The sequence below is a fragment of the Molossus molossus genome, unplaced genomic scaffold (genome assembly GCF_014108415.1).
Source record: "Molossus molossus isolate mMolMol1 unplaced genomic scaffold, mMolMol1.p scaffold_m16_p_1, whole genome shotgun sequence".
Lineage (NCBI taxonomy): Eukaryota > Metazoa > Chordata > Mammalia > Chiroptera > Molossidae > Molossus > Molossus molossus.
Window position 1 is genome coordinate 194,718,220 of NW_023425344.1, and position 27,067 is coordinate 194,745,286.

The window sequence follows — 27,067 nt, forward strand, 5'->3', positions numbered from 1 at the left end:
TTACTTTAGGGAGAGAGGGAGAGAGCAATAGAAACATCGATGAGAGAGAATATAGACTGGCCGCTTCCTGTATGCCCCCCCACTGGGGATTTGGCCCACAACCTGGGCATGTGCCCTGACCAAGAATCAAACCGGCGACCTCTTGGTGCATGGATCAACACTCAACCAGTGAGCCACACTGGCCGGGCAAGAACTAAAAACTTTTAGGATGATCAGAGGAATATTACTGGAAAGTATAATATATATTTTCTATAATGTGATTTAGAAGGAAGGGAAATCCTCTGCCCCTCCTCAATTCTTGGAAAAGTGGAAATGAGGAGTTATACTAGAATTTTATTTTTATTTATTTATATACAACTGATACTACAGTGTATTTAAAAGGTTGATTTAAGCATCTGCACTGGTAACTTAAACCTCTACTCCTGGCTCAAAACTGATGGGAAGTAATCTGTTTAAGAATAGCACAAGGGCTGTGCAAGGCAGTGAGTTGCCTGTGGGTCCTCATCTGAAATCCATTTCAGGTCTTACAATTCTCCCCACAGGGAATCTTTCTTGTAGTGATTCTCAGACTTTTGGCAGGCATTGGAACTGGTCCTTTCACTTTGAGATTCTTTTCCTTTGCACCTCTGATCAAGTCAGAACATACCTTCTCCAAAGACTTTACGCTGTGGCTGGTTAGAGTAATTCTAATTTGGTGAATCACCACCTCTGGTTGTATGGGTGTCTTTCCTGCATCTATAAAAGCCACGGCTGCAGCGGCTGCAGCGAGGCTTCCTGAGAGAACAGCCTTGAGTCTGGAGCAGGAGCAGGCAGGATGGAGCTCTGCTGTGCTGCAGCCATGACTTCCTCAAAGAGCTATACAAAGTTCTTTAAATTCATGATCTTTTGTGTTTACAGGAACCTTACCACCACTTTACAGATTTGGGAACTAATGCTCAGAAAGGTAAAATATCTCACTCAAGGTCATAATGCTCCTAAGTGGAGTTTTCAGATCGCCATTTCAATACAATTGTGACTTATATTGTGAGCACCATTTTAAGCTCAACATTACCTTTTTGAGAATATCTGTGGTAATTTTGAGTAGAATCTGGTCAGTACTTCCTGAGATCCTGTCTGGCGCCTCCCTGGGGGAGAAGCAGGGACTCAAAGAGGACTTTTGTTTGTTGAAGGTCTTTGGAGATACCAACATTTTCACGTAATCCTAATATCTCAGGGTGTTGAGTAAATGGAAGTTTCTATAGTTGTCGAATACTGAAGTGTAAGTCTGATTCATTAAATCCGTATGGAATATTTCATCCAAGAGGACCAAATTTCTTTCTCTCTTGTACAGGGGTGTGAAAAAAACAAATTCCAAACAGCAGCTTTTCCCATGCCAGCTCCTTTCCCTGGCATCCTTAAAACACTGAAGATCAGAAACCAGCTCAGTGAGATATGATTGCAGGAGATTTACCCAAAGGCCCGTGGGAGGTTCATTAGTCAATTTTACTCCGTTCTGTGCAATTGTTACTGGGAATTTTGGAGATGGAGAATTTGTGAGCCAAAACCTAAAGGATGAGTTACAGACTTCAGGGATAAAATCTTCATATATTTTTTCCAACATGAGCATCCAGGAGACAGCAAGGTGACAGTTCTGTAGGCAAACCCAAGTTCCTTCTGTTGCTACTTTTTAATCATTTTTGTTGCAATGGGACCTTGTCCCTGTCCCAGGGAAATAGCTTGACATTTATTGCCGGACATAGCTTTATCATTATTAAATTTCAGCAGACTGGCCATGGGATCTGCTCTTGGAGATAGAACAAAAATTAAGGGAATGGTGAAGTTTGAATCCAAGTAACTCATTGTCAAATCAAATGGCAGAGGCTCTACAAACTTTTCCCTCAGTTGGTCAGTGACATAATTTGTTATAGTTAATCTTATCGGGTCTTAAGCACCAAAGAATTATTTTCTGTAGTTCATTTAGCCTCTGATCTATTCGTGCCGGAAATTTAGCATTGTGTGGCTCTTTACTGTCATATATTTCCCACTATTCATTTGTATATTCACAGAAATATGTCCTGAGTACTTGGAAGGCAGGAAATTCACTAGCATGACAAATTTCTTCTTAGCTTTTATCCTGTAACCATGTTGCATCAGGATTTTTCTCAGCACACTAAGGGTTACTTCACCAATTAAAAAAAACATAAGTTCCTGGTAGTCAATTTCTTTCTCTGGCCCTGGGCTCCAGCAGAGGGAGGGCAGAGTAGACTAGAGCTGTATGAGGAGAGTCTGGGGTTGGTGGCTCTGGGGAGAGCTGAGAGCTGGATCTCTGTTCTGAGTCATTCCCCTCTGCGCAGAATCCATCTTTCTTAGGCCGACCTTTGCCAACAGGTAGAAGTTTTTGAGACCAGAAAAATGAGCCTTCTGACTGCTGAGAAATCTATCTCCTTAGATTTGGTAGGAACCCCTGGAGCTGGGCATATCCTCCATGCCAGATTAGCCCTGTGGGCTGACCTCACTTGATTTTCAGGTGATCTTCTGAGTTATTGGACAGCATCGTGCAAAAGAGCCAAACCTCAGGTAGCTTTGCAGGAATGGGCCCTAGATTAAATCTGTGCCTAAAGGTAGATGACTACTTTGGCAGATGACTTGGAGGAAGGAACACTACCACTTGGAATGCCCTCAGCTATCTGCTATCTGTGAGTGATTGTACAAGGCCAGGCTGCACCTTGATCTTAACAGCTATTCAGACACAGAGGTGCTGCTGAAGGGTAGCTTAGATTGCTATATTCTAGGAGCATAGCAGTTGACATTCTAGCCTTTCAGCAAGGCCTAAGTGGCCTTGATTTTCTGTGAAATTTATTTTTATGAAATTTATTTGGTATAGCACAAATTCTAATGGTTCTCTGGTAAGATTTTTAATATACCACCTGTCTCTCTGTATTTTATTGAGTATCTTCTATGTGTTAAACACAGTGCTTGAGAGTGTGGGAAATACCAAGATGAAGAAAATATTATCTGCAAAAGAATTGTGAAGGACTCAGATTTTGTACTTAATAAATTTAAAATGTATATAAAATTAGAATATTGTGTAGACATTAAGTTCCAGATTAAGTTGTAGGAACACAGTGCATTTGATTTAAGTGGGAAAATAAAATAAAATTTAAACTCATTTAACTTAAACATGATTTTCAGTTGGGACACTTAAAGATTTTCAATTATGAAATTTGCTTTTCATGAGAAGAAGCTATCATAGAGCTCTCCACATCCTACTCCTTGTGCCCTGCCTACAGGGTAAAATCTAAGATCCTTAGCATGGCACTTGAAGACCTTCTTTTTCTGGCTCCAGCTTTACTTTCTTCACCCTCATCTCTATCAAGGGACAGCCATATCTCAGCAACTCCTTATTTTTAGAACTATCATTCACTTTTACAGTTTTTTTTGCCTTTGATTAATGACTTTGACTTTCTACTTACCCATCAGGATCAGCTCACATGTGACATCTGTGACCTCAGACAGAGGCAATCACTGCCTCTCTTGTATTTCCTTAGTGCATCGTGCAACTTGCATAACTTTTGATCACCATGTATCATAGAGTTGTGTATGCCTCTGTCTTTTTTTTCTTCTTTCTGAACTACACATCTCTTAAGCACAAGTCTCTTTATTAATTTATCTTTGTATCCGTATCTGAAATATAGTGGTGCTCAGTAAATAACTAAGGTGTAACTTCTTGAGTGTCTGTTCCTTACCTTTCAAGAAAGGAATACTGTAGTTGAAGGTCTTGTCTTGATAGAAGATACAGAAAAACTTTTGAAAAGTAAATTTAGAGGTAAAACCTGACTGTAGTTCTAATGTTGAAGTAGAATCTTGGAGTTTGGTAATGATTTTTTTTTTTTTTTTCCAATAGGGATACAGGACATTAGTGAGTGGCTTAAGTTTTGAGAACCATCTTTAAGCTTAACAACTAAATTTATTTTTGTTATCTCTTTTTGAAAGCATGTTTATCTCAGCAACATAAGTATTACTTTTTGCTTTTGACATATGAACATATTACACGGTGTTTTATTTATTACATAATCAGGAGCTTGGTACTTGGGGACACGGTTATGGTTGGCATTCATCCCAATGTGCTTTTCAGCCAGTGAAAAAATTATAGGCTGTTTAACCTACTATGATGTTTACATAAACAACTATGGTTAAAGTGGGGGTGGTGGTAGCATGGGTGAAGTGGGAAGAGTTAGCTTTGTAAGCATTTTTAAGATGCATGAATTTCTCTCAAAATTGGTTCTAGTTTGACAAAATCTCAAAGTTGATCCCTCCCACTCCTATTTCCAAATAGACAGTGTTCTTGGTTTCATAATATAATTGGTTGACTCTTAGTTATTTTATATAATTTGGTACCTTTATGCCTTGGACTAAAAATATATATATTGAATAAATGAATGAATAAAAGCTGTTTCTTATTAAACTCAGAACTAACATGAGGGTTTTTTTTTTTAATGCAAAGAGGAAAGAAAATTGTGAATTAACAGGAACATCTTCATTTTGCTCTTTTTATATTTATGTTGCGTGACAATAAAAACAAAGCAATTCCCAGACAGAATTAAATGTCTGATTGAGCTTTAGGTTAGACTAGAATACTTTGTCTTATTTCTATTGTTTTAGAAACTAAAGATTTATGGGGAATTTATTTACTTTATATACTTTTTATTTAATTGGAAAAATTAAAGATGGTCAAAGGTTCAGTTCTTTTAAAAGTTAATTTGGCCCCTAATGATATTTACCAGCTTTAATACATTTTATTTAGGTATTTATGGAATGAACTACATGTAGTGTTAGCATCTGATTTAGGTAAATTAAAAATTCTACTAATTCTACGATTTCAATGTTAAAAATATATGGTTTTGTAGTTACTGTGAAGTTGGCAGTGACATTGGTGACATTGGCAGCTTTTAAGCACCTGGCTGTCCTTTCACACTGCCTTGGAGTCTATTTTGAAAATACTTAGAACCTGGTGGAGATGTGCATTATATTGGAAGAAGCTGTGACTAGTAGAAATGACTTAAAGAAGCAGATCTATAGGCATATTATTAGGAAAGTCTGGTATATTTTGGCCTAAATTTTAATGTTGTTTCATTGTCTTATATTCTACCCGTGATTATTTTGGGTTAATAACCAAAATCTATCAGAATGTTAATGTATTATTAAAACATCAAGTTAGATTACTTAATTCTAATAGAGAAGTCTTAATTGAGGGAGGAGGGAAGTCAGACATTTTGGAGTGTAATGTGCAGTGGATGACAAATCACTGCAGGGATCTACAGCAAAGAGTTGAACACCTTGGGCACCAGGTGAGCAGAGGGATGCTAGGCAACAGGAGAAGATTGTACAATGAAAAGGAAGAAGAAAACAAAATATACTTCTCCCTCCTGTACCCAAAAAGGACCTTATTGTGTTGGATTCTGTTCGAATTGTTTTCATAACATTGTCTTGCTTAATCCTCAGTAAAAAAACCTCTGAGATGGGTATTGTTACACTTGTTTTACAGAGATAAGGAAATTGAGGCACAACAAGGTTAAGTGTTTTCTTAATCCTGTTAGTAGGGGTGGGGAAATATTGGTCTCCTTGATCCCAAAGCATATGCTGTTCAACCATCACACTATCTTAACCCTGGGTTCCATATATGAACATTTTCTCGTGTACAAATACATTCTAGGTTCCTTAATATAGCTGATTTATAAATAAGATTATGAGACTTAGTGGTTTATAAATTATGTTTTTTAAAATTCTGGTAGATATTGCATATTTTCTAATATGGATTTTCTTTTAATAATTGTTTAGATTTGTGAGAAACTTAGAATCTTGCCCTTCTGAGAGGTGAGAGTTTAATATAGTTTATATAAAAATTGCCATTCATTTAGACTGCTGCATTGTTTTATTTTTCCCTACATGATTTAATAGCTGGAAACAGGTATTTTGTGTAGTTGTGATAGAGTAATTGAGAAGAAGCCTGGGGACAGAATGATGAAGTGATTTATTTACAACTTTTATTGATTCACTTTCTTGGGTGTGAGTTGATTTGAGTACATACTAAGTTTCCAAATTTCATCATTCTTTGGCATCAAGCTGCTAACCGTGTAAGTTTATTCTTTTAATGACAATTTTATTTGAGGAAAAATAGAACTAAAGTAGAAAAAATGCTTTGTGTTGAAATTCAACTGCCATCTTTGAAACCCAATAAAATAAAAAAGGTAGGAAAAAAAAAACGTGTCTGTAGAAAAGGACCTCTCACATTACTGTAATTTTAAGATCTATCTTTGAATGAGCAAAACATTACTGTAGGTATAGGAGCTACTTTCTTCAGCATGATTGATGGCAGGCTACCTGGTTCAAATTCTGGCTGTGGTTTCTTTAGTTTCTTTATATGTAAATGAGGACAGTAATTATATTTAAGTTATAGGGTTGGTTTGAGAATTATAGGACTTATGTAATACATAGAGCATAACATAGTACCAGGAACATTGATAGTACTCAATAAACATTCTCTGTTGTTGATAAATTAAAATTTGTAATATTTTCCTCAATTTGGGATGAAATTATTTTATTTCTTTTTTTAAGTTTTTATTGTTGAAATTATTGCAGATGTTTCCCCTTTTTCTCCCCATTGACCCCCCTCCTCTCCACTCAGAACTATTGTTAAAATAGTTGCATAATTTCAAAATAGTTTTATGGATCACAAAAGGAATAGGAAAACTTGTAGATATATTTTAAATTATATTTATTTTGTGAAGAGATCATATTCAACTAATTTGTCCACTGAAAAATAACAAGAGAGGCATATTACATAAAATTTTGTTGTTCATTTTGAATCATTTTTGTCTGTTACTTTGTTCTATCAATTTTTGCAATGCAAAAAGCTTATCTTGTATTCAGTACAGTGATCAATTTAATTAGCTTTTGCAGAATTTAGGATGAGGCTGCTAGGCTAGGATGGATTTGGCAGTATGAGGAAGGCAAGCTTCAATGTTGATTATAACTCCTCCTCATCTCCATTGTATTCTTTCCTAAGTACAGACACAGCTTGGTTCCCTGGCAGTGACATACAGAAAACTTCAATAACAACCTTTGTAAATGTTAAATAAAAGCAATTGAAGGGCAGTGATTCATTAGGAAAGAATTCTATATGAGCAAATGAACTCATTTTGGTTAACCCATGTTAAAGAATCACTGTCTCTTGAGTCTTTGGATGCAATTGAACTAGAGACTACAGATGAAGGGCCTCTCTTCCCTTTTATGGATGCTTTGGATCTGGGAAACATGCTGTTCATTTGACATATCTTTCTTTCTTTTTTGTTTTTTAGTTGTACTTTGACATACGGCCAATTTGGTTAGCATCAGACAGTGATATTAACCTTAATTTGCAGAGCAGTTGTCGAAAACGTTCTGAAGTTCATATCTGTGGAGAAAATTTTCATTATAGATTTTTCAGTTAGTAGTTGCATTGCACATGGTGTACCCCACCATACGTAAGGCCTACACATAGGAGCTATGAGAGTTAGACCCTTTCTTTTTCTATTTTTTTATTTTTTTATCCTTACCCGAGGACATTTTTCCATTTTTTGTTCAGATAGAGTGATAGAGTGGGAGGGAGAGAGAGGAAGAGAGAGAGAGAAAGAGAAACATTGATGTGAAAGGGACACATCGAGTGGCTGGCTGCCACCCGCATGACCAACCAGGGCCGGGGACAAACTGCAACCGAGGCATGCACCCTTAGTGGAAACCGAATCTGGGTCTCTGGACCGCAGGCTGATGCTCTAACCGCTGAGCCAAACTGGCCAGGGCTTCTTTTTCTTTTTAAAATTAATTAATTTTCCTCTTTTAAATGGGTGGTGTTCATGGGTACAGCTCCATTGTTACTGAAGTGATTTGGGAGGGATTCCTAGAGTTTTGAGGAGATATATGTAATTACTTTGGTTGTCATCAGTATATTTTCTTTATGATGCATGAACACAGTATGTCCATGGGGTGAGATAAGAATAAAATAGATTTTTATTTATGCATTATACATTTAGTCAACATTTACTAATTGTGTATTGTATGTTATTAAATCTAAAATGTTTTTATTTTTCTTGCTTCTCATCTCCGAGTCTCCTGCAAAAAACCTATCCATACTTTATAGTCTTGCTCACATGTCACTTCCTTTAAAAAGCCTTGCTTGATTTTCCCCTCATTTTTATCTTTCCCATGGCACCTTTAAGGAAATGTGAAATTTGCCTTATAGTTTCAAGTCCCCTTCATCAGACCCTAAGCAATCTGAGGAGAGGGACACATTTGGTTTCCTAAAGCACCATCACAGAGCTTTGATATTTGCATCCAAACAAAAACCCAAGAAAAAAGAATGTAATTCTCACTAATAATTATTATATAACAAAAACTACAATTTGTTCAGCAAATACCTCTGGGCCAGACATTGTATAAAGTGTTTATATTAATCATTTAATTAATTTCTTATAACAGTGTTTTTTATGAGTAAAGGAACAAACCTGAGAAGCCAACTAGCAGACTTGCTTTGACAGCTATTAAATTGTGAATCGGAAAGTACAACTCAGCTCTCTAACTTCAAAGTTGATACTCTTAAAATACAACACTGTACTGCTACTATAGTTCCTCAGCTTCAAATAGAACCACCTGAAGAATCAGTTCATCCTATCATTTTCTTTCCTGTTTTCATTTTCATTAGGACCTTTGGAATATATAATTTAGATAAAATTAAATTTGGAGTGCAATTTTCAGGAAAACATACAGTCAGTGACTTCTTATAACTGGTCATAAATCAAGCCTTATGAAAATGAGGCTCATAAATTTGAGGATATATTCATTAGCTGTAGAAAAAAACTAGAGATTTTACAGAAATTTATTCTTTCTACTTAAAATGGCTATTTAGAAGAACTAAAATAATGACTGACATTAGAGCAAAAAAGAAAATATGTCATTCACAACTACTAAAGATAAAATCATTACAGAAACATGCTTTTATGTACATTTCTTGTTAAATTTAAACTTTAGATCTTTGCTATGTCAAAATTTTTGGTTTAGATGACTTTGGCAATATAAGTGAGGTGAATGAAGGGACTTATTAAGTGAATGAAAGTCTGAGGCTTTGAGTGTCTTTGGTTATGTTGCTGTCATTCCTACAATTCAGGGCAGTCTGTCGGACTTTCTGTTGGCCAAGTGTGATTGGCGCAGATCAGACTGATTCCATTGGTGGTGCCAGACTTCTCAGGTGTTGTAAGTGACAGCTTTATTTCTTCCACAAAAGTTAAGAAAACATAAGTGGCCATCTCCCAGGATGTGCTGGCCTCCCATTGCTACGATGTCACCGAGCTGACATTTTCACCAGAGTCTTAGATCTCAGACTATTAATTTTTTCTTACATTGGCCATACCATCTTGCCTCAGCAAGAAGAAACCACCAACTGGATGGGAAAAATCAAATGGGGTAATGTTGCAGATCCCAGTGGGGACAGATAACTGAGCCTGCATGACCAGATTCAGCTGCCTGTCCCAAGAACTGGCTGTATTGCTTGGTCAGGTCTCTATGAAAAATAATTTGGGGCCTTTATGTGCACAGAAATCTGAGAATACTAAGTGTGGTTTAAGGACTGAAGTATAACTGGCCACGCTCTTCTTTTTCCAATGGAAGAGCCTAAAATAAAACAGAAGCTAAAGACTTTTTATAATATTCTTTTTTTCTTTCTTAATTCTCACCCGAGGGTATGTTTATTGTGACATCGATCAGTTACCTACAGTACACGGCCCCAACTGGGGATCAAACTTGCAACCTTTTGGTGTACAGAACGATGCTCCAACAAACTGAGCCACCCAGCAAGGGTCGTTTTATAAATTTCTTTAAATTTTACTGTAGTGGATCCAGCTGATAAGCCTGAGTAAAATCATATAACTACTACTATAATTGGTAATGTGGTAGCACCTAGTTAATTTAAGATAAACCACAAATGAAGTGATTAATATTTTATTCTTACCCTGGGCAAACCTATAGGTAGAATGAACAGTGTTACTCATGAAATTAGTAAATAGAAAACTATTGTCCATTAGCCTTTAAACTTCAAAATACCAAACTAGTTGTTTTACTTTATTACTTTTAAACTCAGCTAATTTCTAGAAAGCAAGTTCTCACTTTATAGTAATTAGTTTAATCCCTCTGATGTTTTTTTATTCACCTTTATTGTTGAATGTATTACAGATGCCTCCCCCTTTTTTCCCTATTGACCCCCTCCTTGCCGTCTCTACCCTATTGTTTGTGTCCACTGGTTATGCATATATGCCAAGAAGTTCTTTATCTCATCTCGCCTTCCCTCCCCCCTTCCCTTTGAGGTTCATCAGTCTAACAACCAATTTCTTAATTCCTTCATCTTTTTCACCCATCTCTCCAGCTCCTGCTCACCAGGCAAGCAACAAAAAGTTCTCTGTATCTATGAGTCTGTTTCTGTTCTGCTTGCTCATTTTGTTAGTAGATTCAAATCGTTCATAGATATGTATTAATTGCCATTTTATTGTTCTTATTTTTTTGTTCTTCTCCTTCAAGAAGACCCTTAAACATTTCATATAATACTGGTTTGGTGGTGGTAAACTCCTTTAGATTTTTCTTATCTGGGAAACTCTTGATATGTCCATCGATTCTAAATGATAGCTTTGTAGGACAGAGTAATCTTGGTTTAGGTCCTTGCTTTTCATCACCTTAAATATTTTTTGCCACTCCTTTCTGGCCTGCAAAGTTTCTTTTGAGAAATCAGATGACAGTCTTGTAGATCATGAACTACTTTTCTCTTGCTGCTTTTAAGATTCTTTCTTTGTCTTTAATCTTTGGCATTTTGATGATTATATGTTTTGGTGTGGACCTCTTTGAGATTATCTTGTTTACGACCCTCTGTGCTTCCTGGACTTGGATGCCTGTTTTCTTCACCAAGTTAGGGAAGTTTTCTGTCATTATTTTTTCAAATAGGTTTTCAATTTCTTGCACGCTCTCTTCTCCTTCTGGCACCCATATGATGCAAATGTTGGCACGCTTGAAGTTGTCCCAGAGGCTCCTTACTCTAGCCTCATTTTTTTTTAGATCCTTTTTTCTTTTTGCTGTTCTGATTGGGTGTTTTTTGTTTCCTGATATTCCAAATCAATGGTTAGCTTCTTGGCTTTACCTACTCTATTATTGATTCCCTGTCGATTATTCTTTAGTTAGTTAGTGCATCCTTCATTTCTGACTGGTCCTTTTTTTTATGTTGTTGATGTTCTCACTAAGTTTCTTGGAGTTTTCCTTAAGTTCCTTGAAGGTCTCACTAAGTTCCTTGAGCAACCTTATAACCAATGTTTTGAACTCTGCACCTAATTGATTGCTTATCTTCATTTTGTTTAGTTATTTTCTTTCATTTGGGACACAGTCCTTTGTCTCCTCATTTTGGCTGCTTCCCTGTGATTGTTTCTATGTATTAGGTATATCTCCTAGGCTTCGTAGGGTGGCCTATTGTTGTAGGTGTCATGTAGGATCCAGTGTCACAGCCTCCCTGATCATCCCAACTAGGCCCTTGAAGTATACCCCTAATGTGGACTGTACACCCTTCTGTTGTAATTGAGTCTTGATTGCTGTTGGCATGTCAATAGGAGGCATTTACTCAGACTGATCAGCTTCAAGGACTAGCTGTGCTCACTGACCACTGGCCTCTGACTTCCTTGGAGAATCAGCTGTGTAGGGGACTACCACACAGAGCAAGATTTACTTCATCAGGGCTCTGGTACCCACTGAGTCCACTCATTGAGTGTGTCACTTGTGGAGGTGGTTGGGTGGTGCTGTTTCTATGTGGTATGAAGCTGTCCATTGGGTGTGCTGGCTCTGGGGCAAGGTCAGCCTCTGCCTGTGTTCTATCCAGGGCCACCCGGCATAAGCTACAAAGTGATATGCAGATGGCTGCTTCTTGTGCTTGGAGGTGCCCAGGAAAAGCCAAGTTGTGAATCAAGGCTGGTTGCTTCTAGTACCAGGCCTGGGGTCACTTAATGAGAGGTATGGGGCTTGCTGAGACCAGATGTTGCTTTTTTGAGAAATTTTAGGAAACTCTGAAGCAGGATCCAAGACAGGCCAATCCTATGGTTAAGCCACTGGAAATAGCTTGGGTGGGCCGGAAAGTTGGGTGCGTCAGGGCCTCAGAGAATCACCAGGGTGGGGCAAATTGAGTGAGCCAGGTTTCTGGAGCCTCAGATATGGCCCTGGTCTGCTGCCTCGGCAAAGGGCCCACCAAAGGAACAAGGCCTCAGCCAGCAGGGCTGTCAGACAGAAAGCTGCCTCTCCAGCCCTGGTCATGAGGCCCAACAGCTTAGTTCTTCCCTATATGTCTCTGATACCTTTCAAGCTGCCTCCCCTCAGAGCTTAGAGGGAGCAAGTCTGAATAAATCCATGTACGGGCCCTTTAAGAGGAGCTGCCTGGGGCTCCAGCAGCCTCAGCCTCAGTTCCCGCTGGATTTTTTCTTTTTTTAATCCTCACTGAACATTTTTCGATATTTTGTTCAGATAGAGTGTAAGGGAGGGAGATGGAGAGACAGAGAGAGAGAGAAACATTGATGTAAAAGGGACACGTCGAGTGGTTGCCACCCGCACGACCAACCAGGGCCGGGGACAAACTGCAACTGAGGTACATGCCCTTAGCGGGAACCGAACGTGGGTCTCTTTGGACCTCAGGCCAACGCTCTAACTGCTGAGCCAAACCAGCCAGTGCAGTTCCCGCTGGTTTTTACAGACAGAAGTTATGGGGACTTCTCTTCCTGTCACTGGAACCCTGAGCTGGGCGCCTGGTGTGGGACAGGGTCCCCTCACTGCTCAAGGAGGACCTTCACAGCCCAGGTGTCCTCTTGGATTTTATCTGCCACACATGGGTGTGGGATTATCCCATCCACGCCTCCTACCAGTCTCAGTGTGGCTACTGCTTTAATTTTGTAGTTGTAGGACTTCCATTCAGCTCAGTTTGAGACAGTTCTGAATGATGGTTGTGCTATAGTTTAGTTGTAATTTTGATGTGGTTGTGGGAGGAGGCGATACTGCGTTTACCTACACCACAATCTTGACCAGAAGCCCCTGTGATGTTTTTGATAGCTGTGGGATGTACTATACTGAAAAACTCTTTCCTGTTTTTTGTTTTGTTTTGTTTTTAATCATCACCCAAGGACATTTTTTCATTTTATCTTCAGACAGAACGGGAGGGAAAGAAGGGAGGAGAGAGAGAGAGAAAAACATCGATGTGAGAGAGACTCATTGAGTGGTTGCCACCCACAGGACCCCAACCAGGGCCGGGGACAGACTGCAACCGAGGTACGTGCCCTTAGTGGTAACTGAACCCGGAATCCACAGGCTGGCGCTCTAACCGCTGGGCCAAACTGGCTAGGGCTCCTATTCATTTTTTATGTAGGTTTAAATTATTTTATAACCCTTTACGTAAAAGGTATATGCTTTGTAGTATGGCTATACATAGAAGCTCTTATTAGCTCTTTCCTTCACATACAAAAACTAGAATTGGAGAAAAAAATATAAAAGCAACTAATAATTTTAGTTAATATAGTGTTTTATAATTCTTAGGTTTATCACTTATATTTTGTGTATAAAGAATCTATTTTTAGCCCTGGCCGGTTTGGCTCAGCGGTTGAGTGTCAGCCTGTGGACCAGAGAGTCCTGGGTTCGGTTTTCGCTAGGGGCACGTACCACACACACAAAAATCTATTTTTAAATTGAGACCTTGGTGATCTGTTGTGATTTGTCTTTAGTACAGTGTTTTTTTCCCAAGACTCCTCCTTGTGGTATCATCTTTATAATTTTATTAGCAAAAAATTGGTTGAGTTTTTCATTCTTTGTTGTTGTTTTTTTAAATCAAAAAGGTATTCTGAAATATTTTTTAAATTTCAGAATCTCTACTCCCTTTCCCTTCAATAGAATGTTCTCTATCTCACTCCTGAGAATCATTGCTCATGTATATTGTTATAAGAAACAAAACCAATCTCTTCTCTCCCCCTTAATCTTCATATTGGAAAAACCTCAATTGCTTGAAGTTAAATATATTTTTCTGATAATTTTAGTTCTTGGTTACTTGGTCAGATACCATCTTTCTTCTTCATTAGTGTGCCTTAAAAGAAACTCTGTCTACCAATTTTGCTTTATTATCTGATTATCTAGTTCCCCTAGCGGGTCCAAAAATGGATGAAGTGGGGATCTCTGTGCTACATATTTGTTAACGTTCAATGGAATTTTCCTGTGATAAAGCAGCACAGGTTAGCTGTGGATCATCAAGATTGTTTATAATTGACTTAATTATATCAGTCCAGTGTGGAAATCTATTTTGTGTGGCCTTTTTGGGGAAGGTGCAGGAGTAGGGTCCTTTTTTATGAAAACAAATCAAAACAATAAATGTATTCTTTCTTCTCTCTACTCTTCTACTTTTTTCCATTTATGCATTTTGTAAACATTTATAAAACACCTATAGTACACAAGACGTTTTGCCAAACTCAGATGAGACAAATATAGGTAGGGAACAATTTCAGTGTTAACAGTTTTTGGTCATCCACAGATCACACAAGTAAAGGCAGGCTCTAATGGGGAAGAGTTACATTTAAATAAATGGCATTACCATTTATGTAGAGAATTTTTTGTCCCCTTAGGTTTCTGGTTCTTCAAGACTATCTTCTCATTGCTTCCCACACTGATTTAAATAAGGTGGGAACTCTTACTGAGTTTGAGAACTTTTTGAAATATTGCATGAATGAATGTGAGAATATAGTGATCCTTAGTAAAATTATCTTACCAAATAATTCATCGGTCACCCCAGTGAAGGTATAAGAATAAAAATAGAGAACTCTTCCTAGAGGTAATGGTGCCCCACAGGGAGAGGTCTCCCTGTCTATTTTCACTATCATCTGTGGTGATAAATTAATTGGCATATAAGGACCTGCCTTTTGTATTGTTTTGATCAGTGTTAGCAGTTCTCAGGGGAGCCATCTGATAGCATTGGACACAAATTTTTGCTTGTTTGTTTTGAGATTAAAAAAAAAATACTTTCCTGAACATCAGAATATTTAATCCTGAAATTAAACCAATTTATATTAGAGATAACCAAATTTGTTCGAGCAATGATATTCTTTTTTTAAAAGGAAGGGATGTTCTTAGCCACAGTTTCATTGTTCCTGAGATGATTGCTGACAGATTTGGAAGGGATTCTTTGGAATTATATACATCTAATTTGTTGGTTTCCAGTATATTTTCATTATACTTAGGTCAGCTTTAGATGTGGGCTGGTTAGTAAGTCCACTTTCTTTCATACTAATGATGGTTATGTACTAGTTTTACTAACTTTACTGTGGAACTATAAACGTGCTTCTTCATTGCTAAACAGATGACAAGAATTGGGTAGCTTTATTGAACTATCAGGTTAGAATCAATGTCATACTTCTTTTGTTTCTGCATTTGACAAAAGGAAAAGGGGGTCACATTTCATTAAGAACTCTCAGTGTGTCCCAGGCACCATGCAGAGTGCTTTAGCTTAGTTCATGTAATATGCATACCCTGTGGGAAAGGTATTGTTTTTTAAAAATCTTTAAACTCAATAACTTTTTAATTACAGCTTTGTTGAGATATAATTTACATATCATAAAATTCATCCTTTCAAAGTATACAGTTCAGCGGTTTTTAGTATATTCCCACAGTTGTGCAGTCATCACCACTGTCTAATTTTAGAACATTTTCATCACTACATGAAGAAACCTCATACCTACTATAAGTCAGTCCTCATTCCTTCCTCTACCCACCCCAGCAGCCACTAATCTACTTGCTATCACTATTGATTTGCCTGTTCTGGACATTGCATGTAAATAGAATTATATACTATGTGGCCTTCTGAGACTGGCTTTTTTCACTTAGCATAGTATTTTCAGGGGTCACCCATGTTGTAGCATGTATCAGTACTTAATTTCTTTTGCTAAATAATATTCCATTGTATGGGTATACTACATTTTATTCATTCTTCATTTGAGGTTTGGGGTGCTTTTACTTTTTGGCTATTGTAAGCAATATTGTCATGAACATTGGTGCACAAGTTTTTTTATGAAATGTTGTATTTCTCCAAAGTATATAATATACCTAGGAGTGGAATTGCTGAGGAATATAGCTCTGTTTAATTGAGGAACTGCCAGGCTGTTTTCTCAAGTGGCTGTGTACTGTTTTGTAATCCTATCAGCGATTTATGAAGGTTTTAATTTCTTCACATCCTTGCCATCATTTGTCTGTCTTTTTTATTTTAGCCATCCTAGTGGGTATGAAAACCTCATTGAGGTTTTGATTTTCATTTCCCTAATGACTAATGATAATGAGCAACATTTTATGTGCTCATTGACTACTTGTATGTATTCTTTGGAGAAATGCCTGTTCAAGACTCTAATCTCCGAAATGGAGATAGTAATTCTGGTCTTGCGATGTTCTTGAGGATAATGAAATGCCCAGCACAGGGCCTACATGTCTTTTATTTTTTTTATTTTTTGGTACGTGCCCCTAGTGGGAACTGAACCCGGGATTCTTTGGTCCGCAGGCCGATGCTCCAGCCGCTGAGCCAAACCGGCCAGGGCCCTAAATGTCTTTTAAAAGACATTTATTAAAAGTTCATTTCTTCTTTCCCATTTCATTTCCTATTTCAAAGATGAAGAAACTGAGGCTGAGAGAGAGAGAAATTCACCAGTTTATTTGACATTTAGTCGGTGAATGCTTGATTCAAATCCAGATCTTTTTTGTTCCTATTAGAATCAACACTGTACTCCTCCCAAAATTTCTTCCTTTCTGCCTCTGCTGAACACCCTCCTCTACTGTGAAGTGGCTACCATGAGTAGGTAAACTTAGTTACATGGTTACAACTGATGTTTTATGACCATTTTGGGTTTTTGAATACTAGTGAAGCAACATCTGTCTGTTGGGTTCAAACTGACCAACATTTTTCCTTAACTTGACACTACTAACACTAGAGAAGGAAAAGGGAGAAATTTTTCTCAACAAAAGCATAAACCTCTACTCTTGGTAGATTTTCCTAATTTAATTTCTGTAGGATATATTATCAGGGGGCCAATTAAGGAATACATTGACCAACAGCTGCAATTAATTGTTGGTTATCATAAGGGAGCTGTCAGTTTTTGTGTGAAATACAATTTTTTTTTAAACAACAGAGTTGGGATCAGTACTGCTTAAGAACTGAGACTAAAGCATTAAAGAGATTAACTGTCTTCTGATTTTGATACTTTCTAATTAGTGTTTGTATTTTTACTATTAAATGATAACAAAAATAGATTGCTTGTGTGTTAGGCATGTTGCTAAGCACTACATGCACTAGTTCATTTAATCTTCATAACAACCCCTAAAGTGTAGATGTTGCCTATATTATTATTCATCTTTTTCAAATCAAGAAATTGAGGTTTAGAGAGTTTAGTAACTAGTCCAGAAGTCACAAAATTAGTAACTTATGGAACTGCCATTTAAACTAAATACTGTCTCAATCTAGAGCTGCTCTCTTAACCTTTCTGTATAGTACTTTTAAATAACATTTTGTATTCACTGTGGTTAAAAGTGCAAGTACAGTTTTCGACTTTGCTTTTCAAAGCATTATTGTCAGGCATGTTCTTAATAATATATTTCCTGTGTCTTTGGGTAAAGGTTCAGACGTAGGTCATTTTACTAAGGCTTCAACTCGGAATCAAGAAAGAGAGAAAATGTGTTGTTTTGGTGGTTACCCAAGATATGCCTGGTGGCAACATGCTCTTCAGTTCTTCCTGCTGGTCTGTTGAGGCTAGTCACCACTCCTTATCTCCATGTTTTTCTATTACATGGGTTTACTCCACATTGCTTTTAGCTTCAGCAGAGCTATGGCAAGGATAGCTCAGCCTCTTTGTGAGATACTTCAGAAAACTTTAGCTCAAGATTATTTGGAAAGGCTTTATGTTCCTTTTTAGTTGTGTTGTTTAGAGGAGGAGGTGGTAATATGGTAATATTGTAAGTCTGTTTAGGAAGCAAGCAAACTTGAACTCAGAGGTTGATTATTTTACTCATACTTTTATAAACCAAAGGAATGGTTGTCTTTTGTATCTTTATAAGAGTGACCACACATCATCTATTTTAAATGATTGCTTGTCCGTTATAACAATAGCATGTTTTTTATGCTTCCCTGCTAGACTGTTGGAACTAGTGTGCCTGAACTCTGTTCATCCCTGTATGGTACTCTGAAAACTGCTAGCTAGAGCCTCCCAAGGTGTCAGATCCCAAAGGAGACCATAAATTAGGAGAAACTTCCAAGTCCTCTCTAATGAGGTCATTGTACAAATTAATAAATTGAAGTCAGCAGTGTTATCTGATCTGATGAAGACTATACAACTAATAAGTGAGAAACTGAAGTAGAAGCCTACTCTTACGACCGGAATCTTGTGTCCTCTTCTAATCTACTGTTTGGAAAGAAGTTAGGCATACCTTTTGAGAGTAAATGCTACATAGTAAACCATCAGTGAGATTATCTTGCCAGTTATTTCTTTGTGTAATAGTGATTATAATAATAATACCCTTCTTTCACTAATCACTAGATTTTTTTCCCAAAAGGATTTCTATATTTTTATAGAATGCATACATTCTTTATTTTAGACTGTAGAAGATATAATCACTATTAGCCTCATATGGGCAAAGCATGGTATCATTAGATTTTCTGTATGGTTCTTTTTGAAAGACAAAAATGATAAGAATATTAGCATCAAAAATGAATCAATCACCCAAGCCAACTTTTAGTGTTGTCAGAGGGTCAGCTTAGACTCTGATGCATGTCTTGCACTAGTTTCCATATGAACTTGGGCTCAGGTAATTGATGTTCCCAGCAGAATCTAAGGACCTATAAGGTTTTAAACTACCCTCTGAATTATCAAAGAAATCTGCTGTTTAAAAATAGATATATGCTCGGCCTAGTTCCACCAAGGACTTCAGTTGACTAGTTTGTTTTTTTAGGATGAAGCATATTTATCCTGTTTTTTTCTTTTTAAATTAGGTCATCTCTATGTGGTGTGTGGTGAACTAGTTATTGAAAATACTTAGTTATCCAAGATATCGCTGCCTAAACGTCTCTGACAAAGAGCCAACAGGAGCTCCGTGAATGCTATCTAACAGAGAATGGAGCTCTGCCTTGATGGAATTATAGCAATGTTTGCTGGAAATTGGTCTGTTTATCTTCTCTAGTAATTATATGCACTGTACAGAGTCATCCCTCAAGCACTGGAAAAATGTGAGGGAAAACAAAGCCAGTGAAGATCCATTTAAGTTTTATTCATGGTCACCTAATACTTAGCTGCATTTTGGTTTTAGTTAGGTTATTTTAGAAAGAAGTGGAGCCTTTATGTTCTTCATACACAATTACCAACTTCCCTTTTTATTTTGTCCTCCTTTGTCCCTTATCCCTTCAAGTATACTATTGTTTAACAGTTGCTTGGTATAAGATACGAGCCTTGCATGCCAATTTTGATGTGGCAGAATGAATCATGTTGCTATTGGTCTCATTCTGAACAGAACAGCCATCTTCAAATAGGAAGAAGTTTCTAGCTTCAGGTTGTTTCAGCCCTGCATGCCTTGCCTAGCCTGCCGTGTAAAGTCAGTTGCTTCGCTCCAAACAGCTCTGTATTAATATGCACAACATGACCATTTGCAATAGAAGGTTATTAGAATGCTAGTTTGTATCCTCTAGTGAATGAAATGATGTGTGATTATGAAGTCATCAGGCATGGACCAGTAAGACTCCAGAGAGCCTGCCCCCTCTGAGGTCCTTGGGGTGCCATTGATTGGTGGCCATGTGTTTGTGCCCGATAGACTGTGAAATGGTGTGTTGCTACACGGCTGTGTTGCACCTGCGCCCCACCGAGGTGATTGATTGGTTTGGTCATGTGGAATGTTCCCATCTGGTCTGCAGTAATGTGTTTTTTTTTCATCTGTGAATAGCAAGTGCTGGCTGGATAGTTACAGCAAACAGTTTCAGAGGCTAAATAATCCTTTTCCTCTAAGAATAAATTGGGATTTGAAGGAGTTTGTTTTTGCTCGCCTTGTTTTTATGAAAGTAGTCATTCTCCATCAGGTTCCTACCCCTTCTCCCTAGGATGTTATACACCTTTCTCTGTTGACCTGTTTCCACCTCCTTCTCTTCATACTGGATTAAAATGTACTCTATATATTTCTAATTTGTACAAGTCTAAAGGAATTTTTTTTTTTTTTTTTTGGCTGTTTGTTGTTCTGACATGCCACTTGAGGTGGTTTGCAGTTTTTAAAAAGATGGTTTCCATGACTATAATTGGATTATCAAAGTGCTGATATATTTTTAAACCTTCATTTAACCTCCCAAAAGTAGTGGTTTATTTATTGAAAACTACTGATGTTGCAGTTTAAATGTCAAGAAATTATTTATTAGGTTCTTTTTTTTTTTAAGATTCTATAGTTATATTGGGCGGTCTTGTTTGATATTTCTTAATCTTAGTCTTTTTTCATAATTGATCTATTCATTCCACCTAATGACTAATTACATATCAGAGCACATCATCAGCCACATTCATCATAGTAGAATGTAATAATCAATGACATTTCAACAAAGGAAAAAATAAATATGCAAATAAGGCCTCATTAACATTTGCATGAGTTGTTTGAATAATCACGTTGCTGACAAGGCTGTAATTAACAGAAATTGATGCTGAGTTCAGTATTTGATAGTGTGTTTTCTCAGCGTTTTATTGTTGTCACTGCGGGGGCTGAAATGAAGTTCTGCTCTACTTGTACCTTGACTGGAGTTTGATGTGCTGGGCTGTGCCAGGTACCAAAGGCTTCTGGGAGCCCTTGATTCATCTGTGACCTACACTTAACACATATAAAGACACTTTATTTAAATTGCCTTATTTTTTAATGAAGCACTGTTAGATTTTAGCAATTACGAGACAACTGTAAAAAGAAAACAAACATGAAAATTCAAATCATTCATTATTTTGCTTGAACTGCGTATGAATCAGATACTGTAAGACTTTATGTTTAGGTTTGTTCATGCCATGGAAAATTGATGTCACTAAATTTTGTTTTTTTCTTAAATATGGCCCAGTGGATCACTGTCAAGAGGTTGGAGCTTACTGTAATTGAAAATCATTTACTTAGGGGAAAAAAATCTAATTATAAAATCTACAGTTTTTTTTCTTCTTTAATAATTCTGCTCCCCCACATTCCTCCTCCTTTTCCTGTACTGTTTCCTGTTTTTGTCATGGATATTAACTGAAATGCACTAAACACAATAAAGCTGTTTATGTCAGTTTTTTGGATGACTGCAAGTGCTGATTATAACAAGTTTAAGGAATTTCCTTTGTTGAATGTGTACCCGTGCCATATGGCTCAACATGGAACATTAACTTGACAGGGATAATGGATTGTGGTATATGGAGACAATTTTGCCTGCAGCTTTACTATAACTCATTCTGGTTGGGGATCACAGGTTTATAGTATGGGATGCAGCAAACATCCAGATGGATTTACTTTACATAAAAGAGTTGCATTTCTTTTTATTTCCTCCTTGTAATTGGAAAAAGAACATTTTTTAAAGAAGCATAATATAAAGAAGTAAACAAAGAAGGAAGAATTATTCAAAAAAGAAAAATAGATTCTGTGCAGTCTTTTATAAAATGCTATGAAAGAGACTATTTCTGTATATATAGCACATTACTTTAAAATCATGGTTTACATAGGCTTATATTGTTTATTCTTTTTAAGGCAATGCCTAAAATGAATTTTACTTTTTTTTTTTTAAATTAGAGAACTATCTATATCAATCTTCTTATGTCCCAATGTTTCAGGGTTGTAGACCTGAAGGAGCAAGCAGTGTCATTTCTAAAATTGTTTCTTAGTAATGCTTAAACAACAGCCCTCCCTGAAATGAATTGGATTTGTAAGGTTTAAGATAAAACCTTTTTAAAAAGTCTTCAGTTTTTTAACTGAAATATATTACATATAGTAGTTGAAGAAGAGGTTTGACGTTCCGTTCAACAGTAATAAAATAAAATTGCTAACCTTTCGGCTTCTTCATTTTATATGTATCCCTGTGATACTTAACTCTGATTATCTGGTGAGAATTGGAAAACTAAAAGCCACTTTGGTAAAATAATCAGTGTAACTAAAGTTAGTACCTATAGAATGTTTCAAGGTGTTGCTGTTAAGAATTGACCTGTATTTTAACTCAAGGGAAAAAAATGTGTGGGACATTTTTTTAATGAAATAGTCTTGTGCTAAGAAACTGGCTTACTTGATGTATTTTCAGTTTCTTTTTAAATCATTTAGATCTCTTTCTTTTTTCTTTTCCACTCTGTGTTTAGGTGAAGTGTAGAACTGGTGTCATCAATTAAATTATGTGTAGTTCTACATCTTTCTGTCTAAATAAAATCATGTACCAATAATTTTGAGCGAGAATGTCTTTGATACATTACATAATGTGCCATCCCTAAGCCCAAGGGGTAAAGAAATGTGTTTTTTGTACCGTCTAAACTCTAGCACTCAAATTACTGACTGATACCTTTGAAAGTTTACTTTGGGAACCTGAGACCCACACAAAAGTCAGAGGCTGACGTTTTAACCGTATTTGCTCTAGGAGTTGGAAAGAAACTAGGCTGGGGGACCAGGTGAAGTACCATGCTGTTCTGTTGTTGTGGTTTGGTTTGGTTTGGTTTGGTTTGGTTGCTCTGGGGAAACATCATCTCTTTGCTTCTTATGAAGTCATGTTGGTCTGTCGTTGAAGATTTCAACTTAAAACAAAAATATCATCATGACATAATTTCACATCTTTTAACAAATCAATAGCTATTTGTTATCTCTGCATTCTAAAGATACCAGTTTCTAATGTGTCATCCCACACTAATGCATACAAAGAGAAGATATATGTGAATTTTCCCTTAAAAATAGTAAAATTTTTAGGGACATCAAAATAATTTATTTTAGATTCCAGAGCTTCTCTTCTTCCATTTTATAGCATTTTCTCAAGTAATGTGCTTATAAATAAAATAACACTTTTGTAATATTTAAAATGTCATTTACATAGTGTATGTGAATGAATAATGAAACAATGTTGTTTTTTATACTTTGGTAGAAGTTTGACACTTAAGTGTGAAGGGCTTTTATTATATTATTTTGAAAAATAATCTGTAATAGTCAAAGAAAAGTTTTATAAAAGTTAAAAATCTAAATTATGTGTCTAAAAATACTATTCCTAAAAATATTTTTGGATTAATAGGGAACATTGGAACAGTAGAATTCATATATTCTAAACATTGATATTCGGTGTTGGCATTGCTTCTACACTGCAGTGGCATTGCATCTGCGATCTAGATTTGTTTAAATTGTAGAGTATAATAATTTTGCAAAAGTTTCTGTTTTCAGAAGTTATAGTTCTGAGGTGTACTGTGCTTTTGTCCAGTGACAGAAAGTGTTCATCATAAAGAAGATTTTAGAAAAAGAATACTATCACCAGTTCTACTTTTCTTCTCTTTTCAGTAGCCTGCCCTTGAGCCAGTTCTCCCCTTGATAGCACTCCATCATAGAGAACAGAGACAGAAAGGAAAGGGAGTTCCAATATGTGTTTTCTTTTTACTTGTTAGCATCACTGGATGGCTAAATGTTTAATAAGATTGGACTTTTATGCTCATGTCTAAAATAATGCTTGAGCACTGAGGGTTTCTGTTCTTCATGATTTTTCCTTTAACGCTGTTTTTCTGCCATTGGAACTGGCTCTCGGTGCTTAAACCAGATTTTGGAAGAGTTTTTCCCTAAGCTTGGAATGGACCTTAAGGCACCTTTCTCTCACACTGTATTTGTTACAAAAATCTTTGGGCAATCAGTGCGCTGAGGATTGGTTGGGGAGTTTGCTGCCACCAGTGGAAGTTCAGGCAACTGCAGCTGCTACCTCAGACAAGTACAGCACAAGTAACCAAATCTATTTCATATCTAAACCATACCAAATGGTAAAGCTTTGTGGGGAGTTATTATGCGCGTAACCTTATAAGCTATTCTAGCAATTATTTCTAAGAAAAAGGCAGCTACTTATTTTAGAAATGAATTATTATTAAAGAAATTCTTTAGGCTTGGAATCAGAGAATAGGCAAAAAGAGATGAGATTAGAAGAGGCCTAATGAATTTTATTGGGGTTAAAACATAAAAAGAAAGTGACCAAGTATATTATTACGTATGTAAACTTATAAGCCATTAAAATAGTCTCTTTTTCAGATACATGCTCAGTTGATGCATTAGATTATTAAGACTTATATTGTTAAATGATCAAAATTTTAGATTTAGAATATTATAGCTAATATTTCTGATACTGGAAAGTTTTAAGTATATAAGTGAATTTATGATTATCTTAACAAGTAGCTGAGGTCATTGACCCCATTTCAGTTGAGAATTTGAGTTCAAATGTAAGCCTTGTGAGGTCCTCTAGCTAAGAACGTGTCTAGATTGTCCCAAACACATGAAAATTAGTCTCTTTCTGCTTATCTCAACCTGTCTTTCTATGTTCCCCTTCTTTCGCCCCTGTCTCGAGCTACCTATCCATCAATAGCCTTTCCTCTTGCTTTGATATGCTCTTCCCTTTGATATTTGCTTGCCCTTGCTCTCAAATTTGTCATTCATATGTACCACAATGAGTAATCTTTGATAACTTATTTTATGGCTATTAATTACATACACTAAATTTCAAAAGCAAATGCCTAATGTTCTATCATGGATATTTTTTGAAATCTTAATAAATATAACCAGCTTTCCATTGCCTGTATTTCTCTGCTTCTGTATAGTTTAAGAACATTAGCAGTGATTCTGATAATTGGGAGCAGGAAATAGATTTTCTGGACTAGACATTCTTTAGTGAATCCTAGTATTTTTCCCTGGAAAAATTAGTAGTATTACTCATCATGCAAGGCTTTACTCCTGTATCATAATTAAACCATTAGAGAAATCTTAATGTACCTAGCTGTCATCTTTATTTGCAACCACTAAAAATGTCTTAACGTTTGTGTCTTTAAATTAAAACCCCACGCCTCGCTGGGTGTTGCTCAGTGGATTGAGTGTCGTGTCCCATGGACTGAGAGATCCCGGTTCAATTCCGAGTCAAGGCACATGACTGGGTTGTGGGCTCAATCCCTAGTAGGAGCCATGCAGAAGGCTGCTGATCGATGTTTCTCCCTCACATTGATGTTTCTCTCTCAAAAACTCAATAAAAACATATTTTAGAAAATTAATTAATTAAAACCCCAAAAGTGTTAGTGGATTACAGCTTTGGACTACGCTCATAAAGGAAAGGAAACTTGCTGTTTTAGTCCATTTGAGTTGCTATAACGAAATAGCACAGATTGGGTTCCTTATAAACAACAAACATTTATTTCTTACAGTTCTGAAGTCTAGGAGATAAGAGTACCAGCTTGGTCGAGTGAGGGACCCTCTTCTGGGTTGCAGAATTTTCATTGCATCCTCACAGGGTGGAAAAGGGTTAGGGAGCTATGTCAGGCTTTCTATAAGGACATTAATCCCATTCATCAGGACTCTGCCCTCATGACCTGATCCCTTCCAAAGGCTCCACTCCCAATACAGGATTAGGTTTCAACATACAAATTTTAGGGAGACACAAACATTCAGACTATAGGACTAATATCTAGGGGCCAGGAATATTCGAACACATGTTGTGATACACTTATAAGAAAAAGTAATAACAGCAGCAAAAGCTTTATGTGTTTTCATTGTTTACCAAATAATCTCACCAGAAAATTTGGAAATTAGTAAACCAAAGGGGGAAAAGTAAACTTCTTTCACTCATAATCCCATCATGAGTCAGTCAGTGTTGTTAGCATTTGGAGTATAGTAGAAGTCCTCTTTCCCACAGGAATGTGACAGGTAGTTTGTCATTTAATTAAAAACAGTTTATTTCTTAGAAAATAACAAACAGAATAACCATATGATCCAGCAGTTCCATTTCTGAGTACATTTCCCCAAAAATTAAAAGCAGAGTCTTGAGATTTTGTACACCCCATGTTCATAGTGGTATTATTTACAATAGTCAAAAAATAGAAGCAATCCATATGCACATTGACAGAAAATAGATAAACAAAACGTAGTATATACATACAATGGAATATTATCAAGCCGAAAAAGAAAGGAAATTCTGACACGTGCTATCACATATATGAACCTTCAGGGCATTATACTAAGTAAAATAAGCCAGTCAAAAAAAGACAAATACTGTATAATTCCACTTATATGAAGTACCTTGAGTAGTAAAATTAATTTATAGAAAAAGAAAATCCAATGGTTATTGCGAGGCATGGGGCAGGGAGGGGAGAATGGAGAATTATTTAATGGTTATAAAATTTTAGCTGTAACATCGTACAGAATTATACACTTTAAATGATTAAGATGACAAATATGTTGTGTGCATTTTACCACAATTTAAAACACACAAACTCTTCATTGAAACAGGTATAAAACATATAAATGTACATTAAATCTCTAGTCTTTTGAACTGGAGACAAGGCCTGCCTTTCATGAATGGGGCAATTTAATTGGATTTTCGATTACATTTCTTGCTTAAGTTCACCATCTGAAAATCACATATGGTGAATTACAAATGTAGTTTAAGTGAGAAAAATCATGTACAAAGGTTTAATATTAAGTAAAACTTTTAATGTTTTTGGAGCAGTTGTTTGCATTACCTTGGGTTTTTATGACTCCCCCCCCCCCATATTTGCAGTTGTCTAGCTACCATATAATTGGATCATGATTTTTCCTTTTTGCACACTTTTTCATAGATGAGCATGGATCTGTTTCAGTCTTGTATTTGGCTTTTTCATGTAATATTATGTAATAGGCAATTACCATAAACATGATTTTTTACGGTTTCTAAGGTAATCTATCATGTAGTAAATCATACAGATCTTTTCCACTCTTCATCTTTATGTGTAAAGTTTTATCTGTCCTAACTCAGTTATTT

The 27,067-nt window shown here is 36.6% G+C and overlaps 1 protein-coding gene and 1 pseudogene across 7 annotated transcripts in view; one reads left to right on the plus strand and one right to left on the minus strand.

The window, feature by feature from the left end:
• Nucleotides 1-27,067, plus strand: part of TCF12 (transcription factor 12) — a 355,331-nt gene that overhangs the window by 183,105 nt on the left and 145,159 nt on the right. The window lies entirely within an intron of this gene.
• On the minus strand, nt 388-2,533 carry LOC118640387 (annotated as a pseudogene).